The sequence below is a fragment of the Coenobita brevimanus genome, chromosome 4 (assembly GCF_032717465.1).
Source record: "Coenobita brevimanus isolate Jiangsu-jjx chromosome 4, ASM3271746v2, whole genome shotgun sequence".
In the NCBI taxonomy this organism is placed as follows: Eukaryota; Metazoa; Arthropoda; class Malacostraca; order Decapoda; family Coenobitidae; genus Coenobita; species Coenobita brevimanus.
This window is the reverse complement of record NC_136957.1, coordinates 31,823,642-31,831,520: the sequence shown is the minus strand read 5'-3', so window position 1 is coordinate 31,831,520 and position 7,879 is coordinate 31,823,642. Positions and strand designations below refer to the sequence as shown.

General features: G+C 38.8%; 1 pseudogene across 1 annotated transcript in view; it reads right to left on the bottom strand.

Moving 5' to 3' along the window:
• Positions 1 to 5,654: 5,654 nt before the first annotated feature.
• LOC145396468 (single insulin-like growth factor-binding domain protein-2 pseudogene) overlaps positions 5,655 to 7,879 on the bottom strand; it is a 26,089-nt pseudogene continuing 23,864 nt past the window's right edge. Inside the window, exon 3 of the transcript XR_013896786.1 lies at positions 5,655 to 5,759. The product of XR_013896786.1 is annotated as a single insulin-like growth factor-binding domain protein-2 pseudogene (transcript). The remainder of the gene's footprint in view (positions 5,760 to 7,879) is intronic.

Here is a 7,879-nt window from a genome sequence, read left to right as displayed (position 1 = left end):
GATTGAGAATGGCGTAGTGATTGATGGTGGATAAAGTAGACATGGCTGGTGTAAATATCGCACAGTAGTCTAGTGCTATGTATAATCCTGATGCTGATGTATGAGATGGTGGAATATCTGGACAGACTATGTAAACTGATGTGTTATGAGGGAAATAAAAAAACTGTGAGTGTCCAATGCGTTGATGGTGTACAAGTTTATCTGGAGCAAAAGTGAAGTTGCAATGATGATGACTATTGTCATTTCTGATGATAGCCATTTCACAAGGGACTGTATCAGTAGGCTGAAACGTGAAAATGTACGCAGGACAAAGATGAACAGCATGTAAGGATGTGTGGCACTTTCGTTCAATCGTTGATTCACTTGCGAAAGTGACAGTGTCATGTCTCTTGGAGACCATGATGAGTTCGTTCGGTGTCTGTGTTGATGTTGATGATGACCAAAGTGTTGTTATTTTTATAGGGGAAGGGATGTATTTGGTATACCGTGAACAGGTCTTCAGTGATGAATGGTACATGAACTATTACTGATGTTGGTGTTAGTGTTGCTTCTAAATATGGGTAATATTGCATGAATTCCCTACTGTGGAACAACGGCTTCAATTTATGTTTATGTATGCCTTGACTAACTATCTGACGTAGCTCATGAACTGGGAGTAAGTCAATTGTGATCTTGCCATCACCAGCATTCGAAATTCCTTGCATAAGTGCCCTGAAACGATCTCTAGTGTTCTCTAATTGTAGTAGAATCGTGTCAATATGTTCTGTGATGACGGAGAAGTGTTGGAAAAGTGTAACGTTTCCCTCCATTTCATTTATTTTATCTACACTCTCGAGAGCTATGTTTTCTGCTTTTTTCAGATTTTTCACAATTGTCTTCATTGCTGAGTTCTGTCCTGTGATGAATTTATCTTGGTATGTTAGTACCTGAGCTATCTTATTAAATTTGTTGTTTATTTCTTTAAGGTCATCCTCTGTAGCCAATCCAAAGATGTTTCCAAGAACTGAGCCACCCAGGTCGAACAAACCGCGCTTTTGGCGAGTACGTGTGATGTTGTTCCTGTCGCTCAGTACCTCCATTCCATAAGATGGGAGATCTTGGATCATGATGAGCATAGTTGACTTTGCCTGTTCTAGTTTCCATTTCGCTAACTTTACCATTTCATTCATTTCCTTGGTGTTATGTGCTTGTGAAACATAATTTCCTATCGTGAAGTCCAGAGTTCGCATCGGCGTCGCAAGTCTGTCTAGATAAGTAGGTAATTCATACAAGTAATCTAGACTTATTTCAGTACTCATGACGTCCTTAACGATTGTAGTCGTGGCCGTTGGAGCTATGAGGCATCCTTGTCGTACTATGTGTTGGGGGTCTAAGTGCGCATATCCTCTTGCTATGTAGAGGAGAATCCATAGCATAAGTCCCTTCATCGTAACCTACCGAAAAAAAATCTATTAATTTCCTAATATGGTCATGCTGTGGTCGATGATAGTGATGATGTGCGTTACGGTTGATTGTTATTTCATTTATAGAAGGAGTTTAAATCGATATTTAATTCTCGTAAATGATGTACTGTAGATTTGATTGGAACAGTTGCACCTATGTTCGATTGTTTGGTATATGACCTTAATTTCTTTTTGTAATCATTGTTGTTTTCTTGCTTGTTTTCCTGAGGTACGTTCGCCTGTTCGGTTGTATCCGAGGCTGAATAATTATGGGATAATTCCCTTGAAACTCGTTTTAAATGGTCAATATGAACTTGTTTCTCCTCGCCACTTGAAAGTGACTTAATTAAAACTTTGTTTGCTTTTATGTTAATTACTCTGTATGGGCCCTAAAATTTTGGGGATAATATTTTATTGTCTCTCGTAAGCTGATAGGTGAATCTCTTGCCTTCTTGTTAAATGCCTCCATCATTTCTTCCTTGGACATCGTTAATTGTTTTTTGACTCTTTTGTGAATGTCCTGGAATTCACGTAAACGGAGTTTAGAGTAATCATCGTAATTGTATATAGGCATGCTGTCACCTTCTAGGAGCTCATATGGTAATTTTTTATCTGTGCCATATATAATGAAATGTGGTGTTTCACCTATGGATTTATTTATAGATCCATTAATTGAGGCTTCTACTCTGGGAATCCAATCATCCCAGCTTGCATAATTTTCACTGAGAATGTGTCGTAGCACATCTAATACTCTTCAGAGGTTTGGGTTCGTATCCCACTGCTGCCACCAAATGTCATGAAAAGGACTTTGTAGTTACTTGTAGAGAAGTTATATATATTATATTAGACTTGTGGACGAGCGGTTGTTATACTTGAGTAGCTTTGTAAGTAGATAATCTTCTTTCCCATTTGTCATGTAGTGACAGGAGAGGTAAAGAATAGTATGGGACTATTTTTATTTGTCTTGGAAATATTAACAAGTCTCTCACACAGAGCGAAGTATAAACTAGAGTCCCGCTAGCTATCTCTCTGTCTCTCTCTCTCTCTCTCTCTCTTCCAAGTTGCTAAGCCCTTCTCCCTGCGACCTGTCTGTTCTATGGCTAGCTTCCTTCTGAGCTCTCTTTCCTAAATTCTGGTGAAACAGGAGACGTATCACGTGTGTTCCCTGTGATTGGAAAGTTCTAGAAGCCTGTGTGTATGTGTGTATGTGTGTGTATGGTCAACAAAGCTTTGTTCACCGGTGAATTGCTGACAACTAAATGCATCATCTCCTTACTGGCTACTTCGTAATCTGTCGTCAGCTTTTCCTCAGTGTAACTTGCAAGATCATTTCCCATTCCCAGGCTCGCATAGAGCTGTCTATCTGTCTATTTATCTATCTATCTATTATGATTTGTAATTATAATATGGAGTCCTAATACCTCTGCTTCAGAGCAAAATCAGAGTTTGCTCACATTCAGCTAGTACCAAAAAAGGGTGACCATTCCCAACCCTCAAACTAATGCCCAATTGCTTTAACATCATGTCTCTCAAAAGTTTTCGAGTCTATTCTTAATTGAAAAAATATAAAGCATCTTTCCCATCACAACCTTCTTTCTGATCATCAGTAAGGATTCTGTCACGGATGCTCCACCGGCTATCTCCTCATGTACTTTTCAGGGGACACAGTAGCTTAAAGGTAGAGCTCGGGACTGGGGGGTCACGAGTTCAAGCCGCGCCCAGCGACTGCAGTGCCGGGTGGGGTAGCTTCCATCCGTAACCTAGCGAGGCTATATGATCCAATACTGGGTCTAGCTCGGAGGATCGCCATGTCTCCCATTTCACCTACCTTTCGGACTCCTGGTCATCCTCCTTTCGGGACTTTGGCGAAAGCTTTGCCATTGCACTTGACATCTCAAAGGCTTTCGATTGAGTCTGGCATAAATCTTTAATTTCCAACTGCCCTCTTACGATTTCTATCCTTTTATCTCTGCCTTCATCTGTAGCTTCCTTTCTGGTCATTCTATAGCTACTGTTGTAGACGGCCATCGTTCTTCTCTTAGATCTATCAACAGTGGTGTTCCTCAGGGCTCTGTCCTATCACCAGCTCTCATCCTTTTATTCATCAATGATCTTCTAAGCTGTACAGTGTACATCTAAACCTATCCATTTGTACGTTGATGATTCCGACCTTCACCTTTCCATTTGGTTTCTGCAACGTCCATCTCAGTAGTTACTTCAACAAACAAGGGATGAAGCTATGCCACACCTAATGTCTGACTTGGCTCGTATCTCAGACTGGAGTAAAAATAATCTTGTTGTTTTAAATGCTTCAAAGACTAAGTTTTTACACCAGTCAACCCTTCAAAATCTTCCATAGGAGCATCCAATAATGTTTAATATCCAGGTCAATCCTGCATCATCCTTGAACTTGCTTGGGGTTTCATTAATTCGGGACTTATCTTGGAAAGATCCTATTGCATCTCTTGTAAAATTTACTTCCAAGAGATTAGGTGTGCTAAGCCGACTCCGTACCTTCTTTACCCCTGCCCAGTTGTTGACTATATACACGGGTTTTATTCACCCCTGTGTAAAGTACAACTCTCATGTGTGGGAAGGCTCCCTTCATACAGCTCTTTTCGATAGGATGGAGTCAAAGGCTTTTTTCGTCTCATCAACTTTCCTTCTCTTACTGGCTCCCTTCAACCTCTGTCTCTTTGCCTCACTGTTGCAGTTTTCTCTCCTTTCTATTGCTGCTTCAATTGTCGCTGCTCCTTTCAATTGTCTACTTGCATCCCTCCACCTCTATGACGGGCGCGTAGCACCTGTCTAGCAACAAACTCTCATCCCTTTTCTGTCCAACTCTCTAATGCAAGAGTTAACCTTTACTCCCAGTCCTTCATTCATGCAACAGGTGAGCTCTGGAACTGTGTCTCTCTGTCTGTATTTCCTACGTCCTTTGATCTCCAGTCTTTCAAACGCAGTGTGTCCAGGCATCTGGAAATGAACAGATCTTGAATTTGTCTCTCTTTTGTATTGTTTTTGTTTTGTTTATTTGTTTGTTTGGAAGAAACTGTTTTGTGGCTCAACCTTTTGTTCCCTCTTCCTCGCATTAAAAAAAAAAAAAAAAAAAAAAACAGTCATACAGATAAACACATTTACAGATGAACACATTTAGTCACACACATAGTTTGGTAACAATAACATATTCATCATGACATTTTGTCCATCTAAGAATGGTATGGGAAACAACAGCACCAGCTGAAACAGATTTAATGAAGACACTCTACATACGTTTCATTTGTCATAGAATAAAATGTAAAATCGAATATGGTATGGAAATACATGAATAGTAAGGCGTGATGTGACGACTGATGTGGATTATTCTAACACTTGGGGCGGTGTTCTTCTGAGGATAGGAAGTTTTCTAACACCTCTTCCATAACTGTTGATTTCTGATTATACGCCGTTACTGAATCTTTGAATTATTCGTGCAATCAATGTCGACATTGAAAGGATAAAAGCAAAAAATAAAAATAACATCGAGAATATTAATGGGCAGTTTGGAACATAAATCGTTAAGGAACAGGTGTTAGGGAGCTTCGTTAACCGACGAGAATACGAGCCTTGGTGGTGTAGTGGTTCAAGGCGCCAATGGAGGGATGATTATTTTCTGATGGCGCTTTCATTTGAATCCCAAACAGACAGCTTTTTTTTTTTTTTTTTTTTTTTTTTTTATCATGCAGTGTCATTAAGCCCCTGGAATTGCCACTTACTCTTAACTCTTTAGATCCGTGACATCGTTTTTGTAGTTTATTTTTGCCGCTATCAGAAGAATATATTTATTCAAGAACAGATCTTTGGTAACTATATATATAAAACACCTTAGGTTCCAAAAGGCTATTGTAAAGGTTAATATAATTATCTGGAATTAGTAAGAAAAAAAAAATCACCTAACTGAAGGGTTTAGTAACTTGGACAATACTAGCCTAGCCTGGTGACTCAGCCAACAAGTAACCATTCTTCAACAGGTGACTAAACCAACAGGTAATCACGTCGGCAGGAAACATCAACAGGTAATAAATGAACAGGTGACATCAGCAGGTAAATGGTCAACAGGTAATAAATGAGCTGGTGACACTATTAACAGGTAAAATGTCGGCAGGCAATAGTAGAAGATAGTATACTGTAATCAACAGGTAACATCACAGATAATAAATGCACCAACTAGTCCTAAACGCAGTATCCATGTATGTTGAATTCCTGCTGCTGGCACAGTAGACCCGTGGCACATATGCCGAAGAAATTCCAGAGGCCTCCACACTTCTCACCAGGGCCCTGTGGCGGAGAAGCGGGATTTAGGCCCATATTCTTTAAGTTAAAAGAAGCTCCTTAACGCCTCATCCTTAGCGATTTATTTTTTGGGTATGGTAGGTTTATCCTTCTCACCTTCTGCTCATTATTTATGCAAAAATGGTAGATTAGAAGGATATAAATAACTCAGAAAAGGACATTAACGAGTAACAAGCAAAGTAAATTGCTAATGGAAAGGTGTTAGGGAGTTCCCTAGACCAACGAGAAAACAGGCAAAGTTTGGTTAAGTTGGGTTGATTTGGGTTAGGCTGACAAAGATTACGTTAAGTCCGTTCATGTCAGGTTACTTTAAGTTAGCCAGTAATAATGATTGTAGACTGGGTTGGATTAGGTTAGGTATCATAAGTTTGGTTGTAAATTATATAGCAAATGAGGTTAAGTTTGCTTAGGTTAGGTAACGAATACAGTATAAAGTGTCCTTGAATCTAAGATTGCAGATTATATGTGATAAGATTAGGTTTGGTTTACCATACGTTGGTTAGAAAAGACTAAGATGGTTGAGTTTAGATATGGTTTAGCTGGGTTTATTTTGGATGATATATATATATATATATATATATATATATATATATATATATATATATATATATATATATATATATATATATATATCATATAAATGAATTTGGAAGATGGTATTACTATGTTGGTTTCTGGTAGGAGTGATGGAAATCATTACCAAGGAGTAGGCTTACTGCTGAGTAGAGATGCTTGCAAGGCACTATGTGAGTTTGAACGAATTAATGAGCGCTTGCTTTATGCTCGCTTAAAATCTGACCATGGTAATATCAGTATGGTTGTAGGGTACGCTCCGACAAATGAGGCTGCTGATGAAATGAAGGATGACTTTTATGAGAAGCTGCAGGATGTGGTGAATAGAGTGGTAAGACATGATGTGTTAGTTTGCATTGGTGATTTTGATGCAATTGTTGGCAGTAGTAGGGATGGCTTTGAAAATTGTATGGGTAAGGAGGGTGTTGGTATAAGAAACGAAAATGGGGTGCGACTTGCAAGCTTTTGTTTGGCAAATGACCTTATAATTGGTGGAACTATCTTTGAGCATAGAAAAATACATAAGACTACTTGGATTTCACCATGTGGTAAATATTGTAACCAGATTGACCACATTGCAATTAGCAGAAGGCGTAGGAATTATTTGCAAGATGTTTGCGTAAGGAGGGGGGCAGATATAGGTAGTGATCATCAACTTGTTGTGTCAAAGATTAAAATAAAACTTAAGAGAAACGTTAATGGTAATTGTACAGGAGGTAATAATTATGATTTTGATGAGCTGAGAAGTGATGAGAGCACGAGGGAAAAGTTTCGGTGCGAATGTAGAAACAAGTTTCTAGTCCTGCAGACTTTGATGGAATCTGAAGACAATGATATTAATCAGATACGGAGAGAGGTAAAAGAGGTTTTGCATGAGAGTGCTAAGGTTACTATTAAGAAAAAGGGAAAAGCGAGAAGGAAAAAGTGGATGCCAGATGAAACATGGAATGTAATTCAGAAAAGGAAAGAGGCTAAGTTAAGAAGTGAAGAACAACATGTTGATGGCCAGGTAGTTGAAGTACTTAGAGCAAAGTATTGGAGTTTACATTCTGAAGTAAAAAGACTCGTTAGACGTGATAAGAGGAGACTATATGATGAAAAGGCGACAGAGACAGAAATTAAATTAAGTAAAAATGACAATCAGAGCACAAGAGCAGCGTATCAGGCCATAAAGGAGTTAACTGGGACTGAAAAGAGAAGGAAGGAAATACCTGTACGAGATAGAAATGGTAATTTGATGACTAAAGATTTGGATATAAAAGGAAGATGGAAAGAGCACTTTGAATCTGTTCTAAATAGACCAATCCCAGCTGAAGAGGACATTTTACCAGCCGAGAGAGATTTGCAGATAGAAACAGGGGATATAACTTTGGAAGAGGTAGCAAAATCTATAAAGGAGTTAAAGAATTTTAAGGCTCCAGGTGAGGATGGAATATTCCCTGAAATGCTTAAGGTGGAAAATGACGAGTTGATGAATGCACTTTTGAAACTTTTTAATGTGGCTTGGGATAATGGTGGAATTCCAGAAGAGT